This window comes from Cebidichthys violaceus, unplaced genomic scaffold (genome assembly GCF_023349555.1).
Source record: "Cebidichthys violaceus isolate CVI_PGR_0920_01 unplaced genomic scaffold, fCebVio1.0.p SCAF_27, whole genome shotgun sequence".
NCBI classification, from domain to species: Eukaryota; Metazoa; Chordata; class Actinopteri; order Perciformes; family Stichaeidae; genus Cebidichthys; species Cebidichthys violaceus.
In genome coordinates, this window is record NW_027176450.1 from 4,512,870 (window position 1) to 4,535,649 (window position 22,780).

Consider the following 22,780-nt stretch of genomic DNA (forward strand, 5'->3'; position numbering starts at 1 on the left):
CGCGGGATAAACGCATACCATTTTTTCTCAGTAGATGCTCCCCATGCGACGGGAAAACACAAACTTTTTCAAAAAGAGGAAAGTTCAAAGAACCTCTTCATTCCCAGTAAATTGCTTTGCCTGATTTGCCATTTCAAATAAATTGCAGCGTTGGCCAAAATTTGCAATTCACAGGAAGTCGTCCCCTCAGCCGCACAGAAGAAGTTAATCCATATTTCACGTTTGAATATAAGATAGAAGCGGAAGAAAACGGGGAAGATAGGTAACTCCTTGCCAGGAGATGAGGAGCGGGAGGGGAGGGGAGGGGTGGCGGGAGTGGAGAGAAAGGCGAGAGAATGGGAAGAAACAGGCGCCATTTAGAGTAAATGGCATCCAAAAACCCTCTCCAATTATCTTTGCCTGCCATGCCAGTGAGACTGACTTAATTAAAACGACTTGAGAGGGAGGGGAGAGAGGAAGGAACTGCCAGTGATTGAGGGGGCAGGCGGGCGACGTATCTGCACCGAAACACAAAGCGCAGGCATCGCACAGGCTGTCCACTGCTCTCCTTTTTCAATTCCTGACTTCAAAAGAGAATAAAGAAATAATAATAAAAAAGAGAGGGGCCCCTCACCATTCTCAACCATGTAATTGCGCTATTTAAATCCTACATTTTTATCATTGTTAGAATATTCGTTGAGGGGAAAGAGGAATGTATAAAAGTGGATAATTTTTTTTCTTGTCAGACTCCCCCCCCCTATAATCCTTCTGCCTTTTTCTGACAGTGACCTTTTCGCATGAGGTCTGTTTCTATGGAGACAACGTCCAGCCCCTCTATGTTTGGTGTTTTCTTGTCATCGTGCAGCCAAAGATGGCCCACTCGTGACTAAGTGGAAGAAAGCATCACATTTAAAGGTTTGTCTGTGCGTCTTGTGTTTCATGTTTCCGCTGGTGTGCGGCTACAGTACAGGGAGGAGGCAGCAAGGATATGAAAGCGTTTTTGATTTTTGCCCCTCCAAGCATCAAAACATTGTCTGAGATGCAATCTCATGATGCACTGGAGAAATCGGACATTAAGTATCACAAAAAATTATTTATTGTACAGAAATGTTAAATCATGAACCAACAGTTTATACGCTACCCACTATTATTCAACAACATCTAAGATGTTTGTGATTCATCTGATATTTTCATCTGATATTAGAAAAAACTAAATAAATAAAAACATCATGGTGGAGAAACTTTATAGTATTTTTCATGAGGTATCTCAACATTAGCAATTCATTTGACGTTTCACAATGCATGTCACACTGGTGTTGGGCTGTACTGGTGCTCTATGTATCAACAGCGAAACACTTTGGTGCTTTGTATTTCTTTAGAAAACCTGTCACAAGGATTTTATTTTGAAAAGTCACTGCAAAATCTGAATTATTCTTCTGCTCGGTTGTCAAATGTTACTGTAGCCGTAAGGTAGAATTGAGTATTTTGCTTTAGTATTTAAAGTATCACAAATATCAAATAACAAGCATGCACTACAGGAGGTCAAAGTGGATGATATGTGCACACATTTACATCTAAATATGAGCCAATTTAGAGCTAAAACGGCGTTGCTTTCCAAATACTTTTAGAACTCAGTGTGCTTTAAGAAAACATGGGAGTACATTTAAAATTCCATTTCCACCAAACTATGTGCTGCCGATGTCAAGTCGAGCTCTTCCCCATGAACACACACATTCACACTTGCACACTCCCCTCACACCTTGATCAGCCAATACACAGCTAACACCTGTTACTGTGCTTTTGTCTCGTGAGCTTATTGTAATAGACTGTGCAGTATATTTCTCGCACAAACACAAACTCAGGCTGTTTCATCAAATGTGTTTGCACAGAAGGTTGGTGGGCGCTTTAATTTGAAGTTTAAGTGTGAGAATACACTGTGGACGATAATTGCCAGGAATCGGGCAACCGCTGTCTCACATTGGCTGGAAAGAGGCAGAGGCAGCTTGGATAAAAGTCAATGTTAAAAAAAAAACACAACAACAAAAAACCCAGCAATGATTAAAACTTTGAAACGACCTGAAAAAAAAGTTACTGTATTTTCAAGTCGCAAAAGACATTTTAAAGAAAGCTGTACTTCTTAAAAACAAACTGGTTCTTAATGTGAGTAAAACCAGTTTCCTTTCAAAGTAAAACCAGTTTTGCATTTGATTAGACACAGTCTGAGAGGTTTGGAGTGTGAAGGTGAAAGAGAGAGTCTCTCTGTGTGTGTGTGTGTGTGTGTGTGTGTGTGTGTGTGTGTGTGTGTGTGTGTGTGTGTGTGTGTGTGTGTGTGTGTGAGAGAGAGCAGAGTTAGCATGACAACCACTATTTTGATGGGGCCAAAGCCAAGTATCTCCACATATCCACTTTCCCTCTCGTCCATTCATCTCCTGTCCTCCCCGCTTTTCCATCTCCAGAGTCCTCCGCTTTCCTCCCCCCACCCCCCCATCTTCCTTCTCATTCCCGCCATTGCTCGCTCCTCTTTCTTCCCAAACCCACGTTCTCCTCTTTTCACTGATCCCCCCCCCTCCTCCTTTCCCCTTTCTCAACATCTTGCCCTGCTCGGGGAGCTCCACATTCCCTTGTACTGAGTCTAGAGAGCAGTTAGAGGAAAAGAAGGAGAGACAGAATATGAATCATGTCATGTTGGTGTGACTGTGGTCGTTCGTTGGTCCCACATTGTTTCAGGCAAACGGTCGACGGCAGAAGTCTCTGCAGCTGAATTGAAAGAGATGCAGATAAAGTGAGGATCGACTCCGTGCCCTTAACCTCCAGTGCTCTGGTTCTCACTGGCCAGATTGTTCCTCCCCCCCTCCCTCGCACACACACCGACACACTGTACACACACACACACACACACACACACACACACACACACACACACACACACACACACACACACACCACCACATTCGCGGCTCCAGTTGCCAGGGAGACCGCCATACCTCTGGCTCTGACCCAGGAGGTTTGGGACTGTTTTTCAAGCCCCACCCCCCACCCTAAAAAAAAAAAAAAAAAACGCAGGAGAGATGGCAGCTGTAGGACAGCTGTTCCTACCAGGCCCGAGTCTTAAACCACAACCGTCGTCCCACCATCAGCCTGGACGGCGTATTAGTGGACAAAAACAGCCCGCAGCCCAGATGATGAGACACATCTGCCTTACTTAGTAGAGTCTTCACAACAGTGCACGGACAAGAACCTGACTGAGCTCACTGTGAATTTTTAATATACTTTCTTCTGCTCTCAGTTCTTCTGTGCACACAATCATGTTTGTTTATTTCCTTTGCTTTAGCAGCTTAACATTATCGTACCTAACCTCATAGCTCACTGAGTTATTAAAGGAGAAATGTTGTATTTTATTATCAATACTGAGAGTTGTGGCTCTCTGTTTTGAATGTATCTATGTATAGACATAGTTTAATATAAGGTTCTTAGCTGTATCCGTTTCGACTGGGTTGGTGGGGTCCCATACTGTGCGGTTGACAGTCAGATGTCGTCAAAATGCATAACTCCAGTAAATGCGTACTAGCGTTTGCATCATATGGTAAATAGTCATACCTCTGCTCACTGCTCACAGTAACTGACAGTCTGTGGATAAATGGCCTAATGCCCACTGTGTCCAGTGCTGCCTGGTTGTTCATGTGCTTGTTGTCTCCAAAAGAAATAATGACTCATTGTGAAGAAGTAGCCATGTAGAGCCCTGCACCACTGATTCAATTCTGACATTTTTATGTGATACTCAAAACTGCAAAAAAGTGAAGAAATATTTCCTGGTTCTAGCTTGATAACCAGTCATTGACCTCGAAACTGTAACACACGGATTCTGTCCCATAAACAGACGAGCAGATACATAACAGGGTTTGTGGTAGTAGTACACTTTACAGTATGCATTACCCCACTCACTCTATAACGCTTGCTTCTCATAGGAGAGTCGGTTTATTTGGCGTGTAAGAGAATTTGGCAGGCGCCTGGTCTACAGGAGCCAAAAAAAGGCCGTTGGGCCGAAACCAGCGGGCAGACTAACCGTGTCGGCTTTAAGATGCCGCAGTAAATGAAAGTATATGGCGACTGCAGAGCGCACAAGGTAACTATATTCCTGTGGGGAACAGAGCGATTTCACCACGATGGATGGCCGCCTCTCAATGCATTTCAAGGGCAGACAGATCAGTACGGGATCATTACTTCAGAGAAGGGTTGGTTTAGTGGACTGAATGGGGAACTTTGTTAACGTGACTGCACTGAGCATTTTGTGGAAGAGGTAAAAACGCATATATATTGTTTTTCAAATAACAAAAAATACATATTTCTGAGAAAGGTTTTCTTGCAGCATGTATCTTCTCTTGTCACACATTCAGATACAGATATGTTCATGGTACTGAGAGCAGAATTCATCATCGGGTAGTACTAATAACAGATCTAAGCGCTCGGAATTATTTCATGACCTCGTGGGCTTCTGATGCCATTGGCCAGCCTTCAAATCAAATGCAGAATTACAGAATGAATTATTGCCGTGATCTCATAACATCCTGTTGTGCTCAAGCCATGTATTCACATCCGCCCATGTTTGTGCCGATCTAAGTCTCTCTCTGTCTGAACGAAGTGTGAAACGTGTGGGAGGATTTGGACCGGACTGTCCACTCACTTCTAAAATATATAATTTACACACAAGTGTCGCAGTTACTTTGCCAAAAAAATTAAATAGTCGCCTTGAGACGGCATCCAAGAGCGTGGGGCTCATAAAAATAGCTGCTTTTCATGTTCAACTGGACATCATGCACACTTCTCAGTCCATCCGTGTGTCTATTTTTCCACCAAGTCTTATTGTCTTTCTCTATATTAAGCTAGTAGTCCTCTAGAGAAAGACTAACCTGTTCTGTTTTTTGCATCAGAGTGCCAGGAAAAGGGAGCAGGCTAAGTTAGAACGGTGGTGATTTGGCTCTCCCCCTCCATCTGTTTTGTTTTCCTTCCATCTCCCTCTTTTTGATGAGCTGGGTCTTCAGTCCCCCTTATAAAATCCCATTAGCTCTTAATGAAGTCGGGCTCCTAGCCTCTCGGCCTCACCTCATTTAGCACGATTGTCTGGCGGCCATTAGCATGGAGGCAATTACAGCCGCACGACAAGAGTAATTGGAAATGCCGACAGGGACCCTGAGAAATGGGAATAAATAAATATTTAAAAAATATTCAAGCTAATAAGATTCCATTCAGATGACGGGGAGGGAGCCGCATGTGTCTCAGTTAAATCAACATAATTACAATTAGGGCTGGTGGGGTAAAGAGCCCGGCTGAGGCAGGGATGGATATGGATGGATTGGAAGGTGATTGGCTAAGCACAGAAGTAGCAAGTGTGGTGGAGGGGAAATGTGGGCTCACACAGTGAAGCTAATAATGTAAAGCACAAGCGTGAGCCCAAATTCACGAAACGAAGAGGTCAGAGAGAGTACGTTCACGCCAGTTCGCCTTCCAGTCTTCCCTTACCGAAGTCAGATCTTACATTCCGCAGCCAAAATAGAGCCCAGAATCATTTCAATACCTCAGGAAATCCTCGTTACACCAGGCCAGACTGCAGGCCTTAGAGTCTGACACATTCTTTGCTAAAGATGGTGTGATATCAACCTGGGCAGGAGAGGCTCAAGGAGTTCCACAAGCTGCGGAATCGTGTTGTATTTGAAACGGCAGCCACCATTTCATATCTGCCGAGACGTTAAGCTTAAATGTTATCAGTTTAGTAGCAACAGCTTTTCTTATTATGTTACAACGACTTAATTTAACTCAATTCCCAAAGTTATGAAGTACTTGTGAATAATATGAACTTCCAGACGTCTCAATTTAACTAAAATCTCACAGAATGAGCGCATGAGCCTGGCAGCGCTAAAGTCACAACGGAGGAAACCTACTCCTCAAACTCAGGAGGGAAAGGCAAATGAATTTCTCTCCATGAGCAAGGCTAAATGAGGCCATAAACACTTTACTGCCAGCATTCCGCTAGCATCCAATTTGTAATAGCATGCTGTGTTTGGGAGATGAAGTCCTGTGATGAATTACAGCAGGTTATGTTATTTTGTTCCTCGCCAAGAAGGTTATGATCTGTTGGTCTGTTTGTGTGTTCATTAGCAGGACATCGGGAGAAAACTTTAAAGATTCTTGATTCTTAATAAATATTAGATTTAATAGATTTAAGGAAGCACTGGTAGCATCTGGTGTGGATAGCATAGCATGAGCCTACATGTGTATTGGTCTACTGGGGTCGTATGAGGTTTTTGCTCTTAATCCCTGAATTGCAACTCATAAAATCAAAAGTCTTTGGTCTAACATGCATCAACCATATTTACCACACTTACTCCCACTCAGCTAGGTTTTCCATGAGTTAGATTTGTTTATTCCTACTGTCCAATACAACAGCATATTTTGGCAAAATTGTAAATTGCAACGTTTAATGACAGATGGGGCTACGGCAACATTAAAGCTAAATGGTTAAAGTCGGTGCTCATTAGTTTGACTCACTTGGACTTTTGCGCGATTGATCAATGTACAAACATCCCGTGATTAGGTATTGTCCAACAACACACAGACATGTGTATATGTCTATATGGACCAAGGTGTGCTTTTTAATAGAATCTACATAAACCATGTCTGCAAAAGACTAGATATGGTATGGCTCAATACAAACAAGGTTTAAAGACCCAGTGGAATTAAAAAATACATTTCCCAGTTGTAATCCTGTTTCCTGTGTTAATTGTGTCATCTTGTTATTTTGTCATAAGCCAAATATATGTAAACAAACAAACAAATCCCTGTCTATTCTTTGTTTGATGACTCATCCAACACAACAAATCATCCCGTTTGTCGATTGCAGCTAAAAGAGCAAAATGGAGAGACAGGAAGAGATGTGTGTTTGGATATCAGTAGGCAAAAACTTTTTCATTTTTGATTTCCATTTCAAACTCTAAGCTTGTCCACATTTTAGCTGTCCAATTAAATGCAAAGGATTTGATTTAAATCCCTCTTGTAACTGTAGACAACTCAAATATTCAGTTGAAATATGTCACAGTACAGCAGATGAACACGCTGTAACTTTAAGAAAACCTGAGACCTTGGCCTTCATTTGAAGTAAAGACGATGTAACAAGTATAAATGCAGGCTATGACCGACAAAAGAAACATTCAGTACGCAACAAAAAGAGTTGGACCTCAGAGGCCATGAAGTGCTCTGAACACTTCACGTTTTGTGCTATTTGGTGAATGGCCTATCTTGTGAAATATACTGTATACCACAACGTTAAGTACAGTTAGAAAAAAATAATCTAACAATGTGTGTAATTGGATTACTTTATTATTAGATCAAACGGGGAACTCGCCACTGCCTGAACCAAAAGGACTACTTGGGAAATCTGGGAGGCTATGCCAAAACGACAGCAGGCTGCAGGCTTGATGCCAGATTGCCATGGCATCTCTCTTATCAACCCCCCGACTCCACCTCGCCCCTCACTCCCACCGCCCACTGCTGCTGTTGCCCCCTTTCCTGCCTCCTAAGCTGAATGACAGGTGGCAGAAACCCGATCAGCGCGGGCCTTCATCAAGGAAGCACTCCCATCTCAAACGGGCACGCTGCCCGCTCGCCCACCCGAAGGCCACACAGCACAGGGGCTTCTGAGGCTGGACGGAATGTGTGTGTGCGAGTGTGTGTGTGCGTGTGTGTGTGTGTGTGTGTGTGTGTGTGTGTGTGTGTGTGTGTGTGTGTGTGTGTGTGTGTGTGTGCATAACTGAGGCAGGGGATGGGGGAGTTGGGCTACAATGGCCACAGAGGCCTGGGAAGGAGAGAGGGGTAAGGGCTATAATGGAGTTTTTGGCTGAAGAACCAAGCAGTGGAGCTGGCAGCGGGTGTACAGGGCTCAAACGGGAAACGGGAGGCTGGCTCTTACAATAGCCAGTGTAAGAGTCCCAGAGGGTCGTCCACAATAGCGGGGCAACCGGCTGTTGTCAACAATGACCTCCAAGGCCCCACTGCTTGGACTGAGATTGTCCCACCCTTCAGCACTTCCCTTTTAGCGCTGCCATACTGCTAATGCAGGGATTATTATTAGGGACATGAATCTGGAACCTGTGTGTGTTTTGTGAGTGAAGTCCTGTCACTTGGATTTGCTTTTAAGCTTTGGCTACTGTGCTACAATATATAGGTTTTGATGGAAACAATGCACTTCCAGCAGTTTCTCGAGTTCAAGCTGTAACAAAATATCCTTAACCCATGTAAAGGACCATCAATCGTCAAAACAGACAACGAGATGTTACAAAGAACTTTACCACTAGTAGACATACTCATCAGCACCTCATCTCAGATTTGAAAACCTATTGGCAATCACAAGTGCAGCGGAGCATCTTGGCGCGAAATTGGAAATCCACGGAGTAACCCACTGCCCCTGTTCTTCATGAAAAAGTTTATTTGTCTAAAATAGCTCTACAAGCAATCACCCCATGGGCTGAAGTGATTGTGAGTGGAATTGAGGGGGGCAATGTAGGGGGGGGGGGGTCTCCAACCAGGAGGAGATTTAATTAGTGAAATCTCATTAAGTCTAACAAAATTAAGCGTAAAACAATCCTTGGTGGGGAGTCGTGCTGGAGGTTTTCGGGCGGGGAGAGGGAGGGCAGCAACGGGGAACACTTAGGGGCCGAGAGGACAAGGAGACTAACTGTGCGATTAGTCTGGCCCATATGTAGGAAGAGACAAATGGCTCAGTATAACCAGACCTCCTCTGGCAATTGACAAGAGACTTCCATGTGTGCACAGATCCCCCTTTGTCCTGGCTCTTATTCTGTCCACGGCCCCTTCACAATAGAAGGACATTTACAGAATTTGACTGCAAAGACTAAATTAGGATTTAGAAGAATTTGACAAAAACAACACTTCACAATAAGGGGTTGATGTTACAAAAGCAGGATAATGACAGAGGATAGCGAGTCTGAACCCTAGAGCCAGCAGGGGAAATGCCACTGTTGTCTTTACAAGATTGTCAATGGACGCTTTGGTAAAACTTTGGATTAGGTCCGAGGTCCAATGCCTTTTTACAATATCTGTAGATGGCTATCATTGAGAAAGATTTTTATGGCATATAAACTGAGGTTAGGCAACTAAAACACTTGGTGGAGCTGTGGGAAGGATCATAGTTCCGCTTAATAAACACTAATGTTAATTGCAGATCTGTGATGAGATGCAAGCTCCGTTCTCCTGCATGAAAGTCAAGCGCACCACACACCCATCCGCTGACCTGACCTCCAAATTGGTGCTATCCTCTTTGCTACATCAGTGCTTCGTATGAATGTCGGATGAAAACTGCGAGTTACCGAATCATCCAATGTCGATCCTATATTCCAATACGTATATTCCTAGAGATGTATTGCTGGGCGATATGACCAAAAATGTGTATCACGGTATTTTGTAAGATTCTGGCGGTTTCACAGTATATCATGGTATTTTTCTTACACATTAATTAATTAACACCGAAAAGTATTTTATCGCACATTAAATTATTAAGCGGACATTTTTAACACAAGAACCGGCTGGCCAACCGGCCAGCGAGCTGCGAACAGCTGTTTGTGTGCCGTGTCTTCCGTCACTTCCTGTTTCCTTCACCTACATTCCCCTGGGTCCTAATTCCCTCCTGTACAGCTTCTTATCACCCTCTATTTACCAACGTACATTTATCACAAATACCACAAATATTACACTCTAATCAGCGTTGCATATGTGTCTAACCGAAATACCCCAAAAAAGAAAAAGTCTCTTTGTTCATCCTGCATCGCTCTTTTCTGTTCTTAATGTAGCGTTAATGTAGCGACGGAGCTTCTCCCAGCTGTTAGCAGACTTGTACTACCAGGCTAGCTACCAAGCTGTACCCAGCATGCCATTCGGCGATGTCATTTTATAAATGTACAATTATTATTGTTACAAATTGTTTATGTGTCACAAACTGTTGTGTCGTGGTGTTTTGCCCTGTTAAAGAGCGTTAGTTGTGGGTTGTTAATTGTTATGTTACAAAGTTATAACCATAACATGGGGTTCCCTCTCACTACAGTTAAGACAACTAGCTCCCACCATAGCGCAGGTCACGGCGAACAATATATTATGCTGCCTGTTGAGCAGCAAACCGGTATATTGAACTGGTATACCCCCCAGCACTAGTAGCTGTGTCAAAATTAAACATGTAACAGCCATCCCTCAACAGTGTGACTGTCAATACTGAGAAAACGTGTTGAAACCACAGTTTATGACTGGTGTTACTGGGTCGCTGCAGATACTGATCCAAATGATGAAAACCCTACCCGAACGAGACCCAATTTGGAATGGACCAGAGAGCGGTCAGACCCGACCCAATGACAATTCACCCAAAAAGACCAAAAGAAACACGATGCTCCTACACACAACACATATCTCCTGCAGTGATTATGATGTACACATGGAGGCACGTCTGCTCCAAAGCGTCCAGGTGTTACAGACATACTGACACAGTAGACATGCAGACCCTAGACCTGCTTAGGCTGAGGGAAATTGGACCTTGGCCCGTTTCGGGTTCCAGGTTCAGTTTAAACACTAGGAACTGAGTGGACCCTTAAAGAACTCGGTGCTGCAAAAATGGTGGTGACTCTCTGTAGATGAATACGTTTTAACAGCAACTCTGCATCTTAGAAATAGATCTAAGCTCAGAGATACATTTAAAGATAAATAAATGAAAAAATAAATGTGAATCATTTTCAATTCAGGAGTAACAACCACAACTTCTTCAGCTCTCCAAATCAATTTGCAATTAGTTGCAAACATGGGCGAGCAGAGGACATTAAAGTCCTCGGTCTTATTTCAATCTGAACCAGAGGGACAGGCAGTAATATTAAAATGCTTCTAGACAGCAATTTCCACCTAATTTCTAATATCATTGTCTCTGGAAGGACTCAGGTGGAAGTGGAGGTGGACAACAAGCCATTCCTTGTGCATGATCTAAGCCTTCTAATCACCATATGTCAAAACCACATTATTAATAATAACTGGTTGTGATAGTCCTCCGTCTCATGATCAGTTTTTGCTTGATTCTAAGTAGAGCACGTATTGTGACAGCATTGTTAGCTGCTGCATTAACTAAAGTCATCACAGCACGCTACACACTGCTAGTTATCAGAGCTACTGCAACATGAACACGTCATTATCTCATCTGAGAAATAATGTTAGAGCTCAGACAACTTCCTGTTGATAGCAATAGTCCCTAGTTGAAAACAATGGAAGCCATCAGAAAGAAATGGTCGTCATTTTTCATTTGAGCTTATTTGCATTTGCTTTTGGTTGCCATTGTTTCACAAAAAGAAGCAGACACGTTCAATGTCTGGGGTCACATGGTCTCATGGACTTGTTCAGGAATATAACATTTGTGGAAAACATTATACAATTTTTACTATGTACAGTGTAAGTTGAGGGACAGCATAAATGAAATCCCCCAAATTCCCATTTGGTCTAATTCATATTTATCCTACTGTAAGCAAATAGTGTGTTTGTTAGAGTGAATCATCAATCGTTAAAAAAAGCACAGTTATAGATTGAAGTTCCAGCAAGAAGTGAGCCCAAAAAAATCAAAAATTTAATTTAGAGGTTCAAGAAATGTCAAGAAAATGTGCTCAAGTGATTGAACTGATCTTCAGGTTTTTACCGGCTTCAGTGAACTGCAGCAGGGAGATCGTTAGCCGTGTATTATTACATCTGATTGTGTGCTCTTAATTTACACCAGACTGCCGCTGGTCTACGACGACATAGATCATCTACCAGACATGTTGTAACTGGATTTCTATTATGAAACACATTGCACACGGCTTTGTTAATGACACTTAAACAAACACAAGCATACATCTGGTTTATCATAAAGTTTATAGGACGGCAACTGACAACTTACAGTTGGCATGCCCACAGCAACGCAGCAGCTTTTAGTGTTGCTCTCTGCTCCGCGGCCCTCTATCCAACTCTCCACACAGAGCCTGTAGACAGATGACAACGTTTAAGCTATACAACTTAATAAGGTCAGCATTATTACCGAAGAGGACATTAAAAATGGCGGCAGGCAGGCAGACGGTAAGTGGAAAAACTGTAAAAGATGTCCATGCAAGCAGGGATGCAGTATATGTTGAACTCCACTATTTTACTGGTGGGATAGAAAGTCATCATCTTCACCTGATATAACGGCTAGTGCACTGACGGACTCTGAAGCGTCAGTATCGGTGCGTACACAGTGGCAGTGGTTAATGAATCAGTCTGCTTCACATGCCACAACTGATGTTTGGAGGATAAAGCTGTTAAACTGATGGAGAGACCAAAACCAACAATGTGCATTCAACAATACTTTATATGCCTACATGTCTGTAGCTCTCGACCCCAGCCCACTGGGGCCCAAACAAATGTATATTAGCATATTCTTTTTTTTATTTTTATTAATCTTTCATTTTCTAAAACTGCAGGGCTCTGTAGTTTTTAGGAAACGCTACTCAAACAGGAGGAAATAGTGCATTTCTAGGGGACTATTTTCAGTGGCGGATTAATCCACACATGGCGCTCTAGTGAGTATTCGTGGCAGCGGGACGGTGTATGCTGGTTCTGGTCTCTTCCTTTAATGAAGTAAACATCCTGAGAAGCGGACACTAAATGATAATCATGACTCTGAAACTGATAGAATTGAGTGTTTACATTCACACATTGTTCCAGTAGTGGTACGTTCTTTAACGGTAGACAGTTCAGACGTACAGGAAACAAGCAGATCATACTTAAAGATGTCATGGCAACACGGTATGCGTCTGAGACCAAAGCCACATAAATCACTTAAATCACTTCTGACAAAGAAAATCTTTCAAATGCTTCTCAAGGTCTTCCTCAGAAGAAGCTCAGAAAAAAAAAAACAATGAGCACAATTTAATATTTGTCCGGAATTTCCGAAATGACTATTTCCATGGTCAAGAATACATTTCCACACATCCATCCATTATTATTCAAAATAAAATACACATTGCATTGTCAAACACTGGTGGAAAGTTGAATTTATTAAGTAGCTCTCTCTTCAATAACTTAATCTGGACTCAGATTGGTTGAGTACTGGAGGGTTTGTAGCACACATTTTAATATCAAGGTACTTGTATACAGAAACAGGTGATTTGTATGGCATCAATACATAAATGTGTGCTTCATTGGTTTGTATTAGGTTGTTATTACCTTATAGTAACTTGATTTAAAGTCAATTCATCATTTAATGCAAACAAAATGCATCTGATTATAATTTTCAACGATTTGGTGAAAACAGAGAGGTCAAAGAGCCTCTGTGACTCGGATTCCTTCGAGCAGACTGGCTGGCCATGTCTGAGCCACACGGAGCGTAGCACAGCAGAGAGAGTTATGGTGCACATGCAAAAGATTTAAGTTCAATCAAGCATTCAGGGCTGGACACCTGATCTTTCGCTTAAAGCCCCTCCAGAACAGTGGGAGTGTGGCTGGGCCTCACAGCAGGCCGCCTACCTCCAGCAATCTGCTAACACAGAGCCTCTGAAGGGATGGTATTTACCCTGTCCCACAGAGCTCAGTGGGGACTACTGTGTGTGTGGTAGGTAGGTACTACCAGAGGCCAGTGGAGGGGGGGACGGGACGGTGGAGAAACATTTCTCTTTTCTTAAGAGTTTTATCCATCTCTCTAAAGTGTGAAGAAACAATAAAAAAGTTGATATTCTATCCCACTGTCATGCAAATTTGAAGAAAAGTCAATTAGGAGTGTTTACATCATTTGAGACATGGCAAATAAGGTGGTTCATTGAACAGAGAACGGATAAACAGCCAAAGATTTTATGAGGAAATTGCAGAACCATTTTCTGAAGATTGTTTTCAAGAATTACATTTTTGAAGCTCTCAACTGAAAACAAAAAGCAGGATTGTGGCAACTGGTGCTCTATTACATAGTAATACACTTATTCACAACACCTACTAAGCATATAAAATGTTTATTATTATTTAATGTTGTTTTGGAAACAGACAACCCATCCAATTCCTCCCAACCTAATTCCAATACTCGCTCTTTATTTGGAGGGAAATCCAGCTATTGGTTGGAGCTTTATTTCCACGACGCTACAATAAAAGATGTGGAGCTCAGACGTTGAAAGAAAATAGGGCATGTTTACGACAGAAAAGACACGCCCGCAGCCCGAGAAGAGGAGAAAGTCTTTAGGATGTAGCTCGAGTTTCACTTCCAAACAGCCCCCTCAGACCATGGGAGATTTGGGTGAGGGCATTTCTTAGGTTTCTTACGGCCACAAAGAAAACATTTTAGCCTCTCGGTAATCCTTCCCGAAGCCCTCCCTAAGCTCCAAGGGCCCTTCCTCCCTCGGCCATCCCTTACGGCCCCCGGCTGGGATCCTGGAGGAGCGTCTCTGTATACTGAAGCCCGCCACACACATACACACCATTCGCCATCTCCCGCATGACTCCTCTGGGACCCAGCTGACCTTCCTGTTGACGTCAAAGCGAACCAGAGCGGGAGCCGGTGCAGCGAGGGGCTCCACCCAGGGGGCTGGAGGTATAATCACTGTGTTCCTCACAAAAGCCGCAGAGGAAACATTAGCATTCCTGAATCTGCCCCCCATCACTCACACTGCAGCCTCTACACGTGTTCACAGGTACAAACATACTGTCAGTCAGTTTATTGTATTTACTATTTCTGCTATTTTATATTTCTACTCCACTAAAAATCAATTATTGTACTTTGTACTCCCCTACATAGATCTGACAGCTACTTTGCAGATTCAGATTTTATATGCAAAATAAGCTTCGGAAGGATTGTTGTAGACAATTCAATCTTGAACTTTATAGCCCCGAAAGAGGAAATTATTTTTGCAGCATAAAAAGAAACATACTACAATATGACAACTGAAGACATTAACAGTGCTGGTACTATCGATCCAATAAAGAGCTCAATAAAAAGATTCACGAGGGCCTCCGCTACTGGTCGCCACAGGCAGAGCTCCTCACGGTCTATAAAAGAGATCTGATTTGTAGAGCTTAAACATTTATGCATTTAGTCGATTCGTCAATGAAAAGAAAATATTACAGCAACTACTTAGATGAGATGAACTGTTGCCTGCATTTCTGGCTCTGAGGAAAGGTGATGATCACTTTTGACTAATTTATTTCTCCCTTTTTTAATTTATAGGTTAACTGTGTGTGGCCGACACAAAAGAGCAAATGTCCCCATGTAGAGCGAGGGTTTGGTTTGTCCGTTCTGGGCTACTGTAGGAACATGACCGGCTCTGTGAAGAGGACCTGCTCCGTGTGTAGATATAAAGGGCTCATTATAATTAAAACATAACCATTCTTATTTCCAGGTGATTATAAACTAAAGAAAACATGCTTATTAATATTATATTTCAATATATCGTATATTTCCCCATAAATGCTAGATACTGTACCTCTAAGTAAGGAATCCTGATTCATACATCCACAGTCATTGAATGAAACACTGGGAGGAAGAGACGCTGTTCTTCATGTTACGTTACAGCATTGTTATGAATTGGACTATTGTGGACGAGTTGTGCTTCTTGTGAAACGGTTGTGTTATTGCTGCACTGTGTACAACATTTGCTCATATCAATAATGGGACATGCTCTGATGCGTCAGGGAAGCCCTGGGAGGGAATCTATTCTCATTTGACTCATTTGATTTCTTGCGTTTGTGGCAAAGCAGGTTTTTGGAGAAGACACGGACATGATTAAATATTCACCACTTCCTGCTAAACTTCCTCTCTGATCACACGGAGGCTCAGTGCAGCAGAGAGAACACTCCAGATGGACATCTTTAAGATTCCCAAATCCTCCTCTTTTCTCGCTAGCAGGAGCTTTGGGGTCAAGGTGTGAAGGGAGGACCAAAAGACCCGTTTCCCACAATCCCTCTGCAGCTATAGCCCCCCAGCTGTTCGAGGGCTTCCATAACAACAGCTGCGCAGAGGTTTAGTGGTTCATGTTGCTATGACAACAGCAGGATCAATTGGCATGCACAGACTCAGGGCTAATAGCAAAAGTGACATTATACCATAATTTCGTCTCAATAAAACACAGGCAGGTTTTTTACTGCAATGAGATTCGGGGGGACATAAAAAAAAAATAAAAGAGGCAAATAATTAATTTTGCATGATAACGCCCGTGGCTTGTGCGCCCAGAACTCGCAGGAATCTCCCACGCTTAATGGCAACCAACCCAGCAACCTCACACTTCAAATTCATTCGCCGGCATTGAAGATATAGAGTGTGATTGTTTCCCAGCTCATACAATAGAAGCTAAATAAATCCCGATGCCCCGCAGCTGTATGCGCCACAGATCACTGACTGGCAGGATGTGCGACAATCAGACTTGTGTTCTCCTGACAAACAGGATATCTGGTCACCGGACCACCTTAACAGTCAGACAGTATGAGGTGTGGAGGGGGGTGGGGGGGCTTTACACTACTGTACCGGTCCACGATGAACCAACCTCAGCTGTGCTTCAGGTTTACATGCAGGACAAAAGAATCTCTGGCTCACAAGCAGAACCCTCAAACGCAGCGGAAGTGACAAAGCTTCGAGGTTCTCGCGGCTTTTATCCGGCTAGCCGAACTTAAACCGTTTGAGGCTAATTCCGGGGAATTATGAGGGGCTCACAATGACAATAGCAGGTATTCCCACAGGAGTAACCAGAGCTGGAGCAGCGTCAGCACGGGTTTAAGCCTAACATTTAACGAGCATGCAGCTGATACAGACAGCTGAACCAGACAAAACACTCACATTTAGTCTACACTAATATGAGCGCTCTATCCAGCTGCAACACAGCTCACTTCCAGCTTGACAAAAGGCTCTAACTTTGTGTCTTTCCCTTTAACCAACTCTTGGCTGATATTTGACATCGATCATTCCTCCCTGTCTCACAGAATATGATAGCCCCTTGTGAACAGTGGGGGGGAAAAGCCAAACAGGAATCCACCGCTAAAAATACCCACGTCGTGATGAGTCAGGATGGATAGAGCAAACAAAAAAGAGGCCAGTCTAATTTCCTCCAGTCTGGGCTTTGGAGTTCCAATCCTCAGTGCCACCAGTGGACTCCTCTATTTATTGAATCGAGCTGCATCAAGAAGAGAGAAAGAAATGTCTGCAGAGTAGTGGGATAAAAAGAGATCATCTACATGAGGCTGATGATGAAAGAATCACAGAGTTAAAGAGAATAAAGGTGCAGCCAGGAACATAAACATGTTTGTACCGAGGTGTTATATTATAAATGTACAGCTACAGTGTAAATCTTCACTGCTACTTCACACAACATACAAACATGTAACTAGTTTTAGGAGTGTAAAAGGAAATAAAAAAATACATTTTCTTCTTTTAATATCAAAACACTTAAAATTGTAGAATATAAAATCTAAATAATAGCTTTTGTTTTCCTCCAATCATCAGATCAAATTAATTAAAATGTATTCTATTTAACCAAGCTTCTGTTAGCTTGTTGGCTAAATGTTTTTGCTATTATTACTATAATATTTAATCATACATGTACTGAATATATGCAGTATATGTATGATTAAATATGATATATTTTAATTACACTGTACATGTACAGTAGTGTCTCAGTGCAGCTCATCACTTTCATGCCCTGTATTGAACTATGATAAAGAGCATCGTCTATCAAATAAAAGACATTTAAATTCAAATATCCTTCACTGGCTGACGTAACTATATGAAGAAAGCTAGAAACAGCTGGTGCTCAATGTGTCGTGTGTTCAGGTAAGCTCTCGAGCCAGAAAAATAAAAAAGCTAAGACCTAGACTGATGTGGCACTGGCACACACACACACACACACACACGTACTGTATCAATCCCTGCCATGGACTACCCATCTCATTATGACACAAGGAAAATATAGATGAATATAAAGGAGTTCAAATGAAAGACAGATTGGACTTTGTTGGTTCCGGGGCTCCATGTAGTTGATCACTGTCAATTAAAGCCTTGCTGCTGGCAACATGTATTTCTCCATGCATCAACCTTTAAATGTGCTAATACTCTGCATGGTTTTAAATATTGGATATTTATCACTGTGCAAAAACACTTTATTATGTTCCAGCCCACGGTGTCTACGGTCTGAACTGTGCTTCTCAAGCCGCTGTGGGCTCATGTGCTCTTTCACTTACACAAAGGCTAACACAAGGATGTGGTTCTTCAAGTGGGCCTCAGCAAGCTCTCTGTCCAAAGCTTCTGAGTGGTTCTGTTTGGTTCTAAATCATGTCACACTTTTATGTGCAACACTATGTTCCACGTAGCATTCTTGTAGTGACCTTGCTAATCTTTGAATAGCTTCTTTTTAGCTTTTTTATAAGGATATACAAAGAGTTGTTATTGTTAATAAGATAATCATATGGACTCCTCTTACTCCATATCATATTAACTGATATGGAGTAAGAAGCCCCAACATAGCAATAAACGTCAATGTTTTTATCTTTTTTATCTAACACAATAACATAATAACTATGATCTAACTAGATTGCTATAGCACTGGCTAGCTAGTTGAATTATTATATTAATCGCTTTAGACCATGCGTATATTGGCAACGTTAGCACCAGCCAGTTAGCAGTTCTATAGAATTCCGACCGGATCACGATTGCTTCACAGCATCGGGTGTTTTAGTTTAACACTGGTTAAACTGAACACTGGCGGCATTATGTCAACATATTGACTGTTTGTACCGTCCATTTTAAAATCAATGATTTCAATATGTTTATGTTACATTCGCCAACTTTGGTGTTTAAAGCAACAGTTCACCCCAAAAATCTAAAATACAGATTAGTCCTGTTACCTGTAGTGCAATTTATCAATCTAGGTTGTTTTGCTGAGTTGCCCACCATTGCCTTCTCTCCAATATAATGAGAGCAATGTCTCTTTTCAGAATTACTAAACTGGTTACTGAAGATATGATTGTACTTAAAGGGGCCGTATAAATGACATTTGATTTAAAACAATTCATCTTGGCAACTCATTTAACATACGACTGTATCTTTGTTAACTATATTGAAAATAATTGAGAGGGATCACTAAGTATGCAGATTATTGCACTTGATGTGGCCACAATGGAAACAGGATACATTCTATCGCTCCAGAGGCAGATTGGAACTTGTTCTACAAAACAGTACTCAATGCTAGACTGAATTACTTGCTGAGACAAGATGTTTCTGCAGCGCAAAATCCATGAACCGCACAGCAAGTGTATCTGAACAGAAGATTAAAGCGGTTGTGCTAGAAACGGCATCTTTTCTTCGGCTCCAGAGAAAACAAGCTGTGTCGGTCCAGGATGCGGACCGGCTGTCATGCTGCAGGACACGAGACCTGCTGTACTTTACATTTCAGAGCAGCGGCTCTGCTTCTTCCTGCCACGACTGACATAACAGGCGGGATCCAGCTGAGGCTGCTGTTGTGATACGGGGATCTAGGAATGGGAGAGTGACAGGCATGGAGAAGTCTGTCTTTTTCAATTCAAGATGTTAGCAGAGAAACTAAACTCAACCTTTTCATTCACTTTCTCACTTGCAAAATGAACAGTTTCAAGTCTGAATCTATTATTATGATTATTATTTTGTTTATTTGTTTCAAATATAATGTTTTGGATTTACAAATATGTGATAAGGTGTGTTCTTTGTCTCGTTAATTGATGTCAGGAAATGAGTTTGAAAACTGGAGAGCAAAACGCATGTATGGTTTAATGAGTCAATAAATAAAAAGTAAAGATATATATGGGATAACTATGAAGTTCTCTATGTAGAATGTTGTGCTCTAGTTAACAAGTCCATCATCAACACTGGACCCCACCCGCTGAGTGTGTAAAACCATTCTCGGCTCCTTTTGAAACCAGTGCGGTGCTGCATTTGACTCTGTAAACGTGATCGAAATCCTCACTGAAACCCATGACAATAGATTTTCAGATTGCCAGATCATCTATATGACAAAATAGAAAGAGTAGTTGAATCTTCATATTGAACAGCCAAATTGGATTTTAATCCCAAATTACATTACATTACTTAGGCAGACGCAGATGCTTTTATCCAAAGCGACTTACAATTCAGTATCTATCTACACACCGTAGACACAGCTATGGGAGCAATTTTGGGGTTACTTGCTCAAGGACACATTGACATGAGACTAGTAGAGCAGGATCCGGGGATCAAACCGCCAACCCTCTGATTGAAAGGCGGCCCTGCTCTCCACTTAGCCATGGTCATCCCACCAAATGTCTGATTCGGGTACAACCCTGATCTCATTGCTGCCAAAGTCTCAAACTGTTCCTTTCCCTTACTCTTACTTCTTAACACTAATCTAACACACAGCCCTACTGTGCATGACAAAACAGTCTCATATATGCAAACACATGCAAACTGAAATGTATGTCTACACTGCTGCGTGGTGTGAGGTAAACAGATGGTGAAATAATGCAGGAGTCACGAAATATGCAGGAAAAACTGATGTCTTCACACTTCACATCAGCTGTCTAGACTGTCAGATCTAACACAGACAGAGACACTGTAGAATATCTCAAAGACATGTGTAGGCCAGTTAAATTAAGTCATCACGCCATATCCACCTCAGTCGTTGTGTTCAAATCTTCCATTAATCACAGAAGCAATCTGTCAATGATTTGTCCAGTGCAAAATGCATCGAGTAAAACCTGGAAATGAGTCAGCATTTTTTTTTACTTCCGGTTCCCCCCAAATTAAGAAAATTAGGTTTTTTAAATAATGTCAGCGGTTAACAGAAGCTGAAGATATTTCAACGTTTGGTTCTACAATATAAAATACTGCAGTAAATGTCCCTCTCTTGAATTTTGAAGCTTCTAAAAAGAAGCTAACGAGACGACTAAAAGTCATCACACAGCCTCGTTAGAGTCACTCTTATGTGACCGTGGGTTAGTTCCTTTATAGCCTGATGATAGCTTTTTACTTCCGACGATTGCATTAATCATGCTTAAAAAATCATAAAGTGGTGTTTATTTGTGAAGATTATCTCCACGGACAAAACATGTAAATGTTTATTTGCCACAGATCTCATCTTCTACAATAATCCGAATTCCAATGGAAACATCCCAGTGATGTTTTGTGGCGGGAACCTGTGTGATGCTAACAGAAAGATGGCATCCCTGCTGCACTCTATATCTGGGGAAACACCCTGAAGAAATGACATTTGAATCTTCCTAGTATGAATTGATTTGCATGGAAAGTTAGAAATGAATTATCCCTTTTGGCATAGTTATGGCCTCCACGACGTAACAGTGAAATACTTATATAGGGCACGATGGAGGGAGAAATGAAATGTGTTATTCATGTTCAGTCGATTCCAGACTGACTGAACTCAGTATTGCACTGATCATCCTAGAGGACTATATTTAATGTAAGGACTCAACATTGTATACAGCAGGAAACACGGCAGGGTACTTTACTTTAGTAAAGGAGACTGCTTTTATGCAGTAATCATCAAATTGGCGACCCGCAGGCCAACGCTTCCCATCAGACACGCAGAATATTAAAGAATGCAGAAAATGTCTGCCGGTATTTCAAACATCTAGCTTAAAACGCATAAAACAGTTGAGATGGAAATCATTTTTTAAGGAAGACCTTAACAAACTACAAACATGTGTATTTGACCAAATATATGCTTGGGCACAAATCCGTCAGTCAGCTTATTATGAGTGATTAGGAACCGGTTAAAGTTGATTATTATTTACTGCCGGAACTGCATTCTGCAATTATGTTATCGTCATTACGTATTTTACCCATCACTCAACGGTAAACTGCCTCCTTGATGGAGGTCTGGTAGTATTTAAGTTAAGCATATGGAGTTTGATTATTAGTACTAATATAAATATTGCTTAATATAAGGCCTATAATATATATATTTATATAAAATTGCGTGTACAAATGAATGGCATTAGCAGAAGCTATTGTTTAGCTGCCAAGAGCACAATCACTAGTCTAATCTTCTGTACGTCCTATATATCATCGATTCTAAGCTGCTCTGCAGTCACCTGACACAACGATCTTCAAATGTAGCCTCTCTGTGGTCTTTACTTTGTTTGTCATAAAAAGCTTTGTGCTGAGAGGCGAAATGGAAGTTTTAAAAACATGAATAATGGACAAACTTTGTTGGCTTGTAAACGTGATTGACTCAAGGTGAGGCCATGTTTATTTTTAAACGTGCAATAATCTCAGACTTGTTGTTTTAAAGGCCTTTAGTGTCTCGGGAATAATAGTGAACGAGTGAACACAGTCCGGGCCTTCACTTTGGTTCAGGAAAAGAAAGGCACATAAACAAAGATGTTCTAGAAGAAGCATCATTCTCTTTGTGACATGCATTTAAACAGACACAGTTTCATTATTTAAATAAAGGTAACACTTTTAATATGCTATATGTGTAGAGAATGTAAACAGCCTTTCATTGTCTGGGCATGGAGGAGACAAACACAATGGACTTGGCAAAGACGGCCGAGGCAGAACTCGGAATTCCCCCTCACCGTCTGAAGTGAGCTAACCTCACTTCAGACTCTTCCCTCCTGGTGAGAGTACAAAGGAAGAAAGTTAACCGTTTCACTGACATGCTGGATGTCTCCTTCAGTTGTTTGCACGACGCTCGTAATGAAGCACGATATCCCTGTGGACTGAGCCTGAGACTTTACTGACGGTCAGGTGTTCTCCGTAGTCTCC

General features: G+C 41.9%; 1 protein-coding gene across 2 annotated transcripts in view; it reads right to left on the reverse strand.

Annotated features, from left to right (window-relative positions):
- Nucleotides 1-22,780, reverse strand: part of pknox2 (pbx/knotted 1 homeobox 2) — a 117,406-nt gene that overhangs the window by 79,867 nt on the left and 14,759 nt on the right. The window contains exon 3 of one of the 2 annotated variants that reach the window (XM_068721191.1): nt 11,945-12,026. The exons of the other annotated variant lie outside the window; for it this stretch is intronic. The gene's annotated coding sequence lies outside the window, so the exon portion shown is untranslated. The remainder of the gene's footprint in view (nt 1-11,944; nt 12,027-22,780) is intronic. 2 annotated transcript variants of the gene reach the window in all.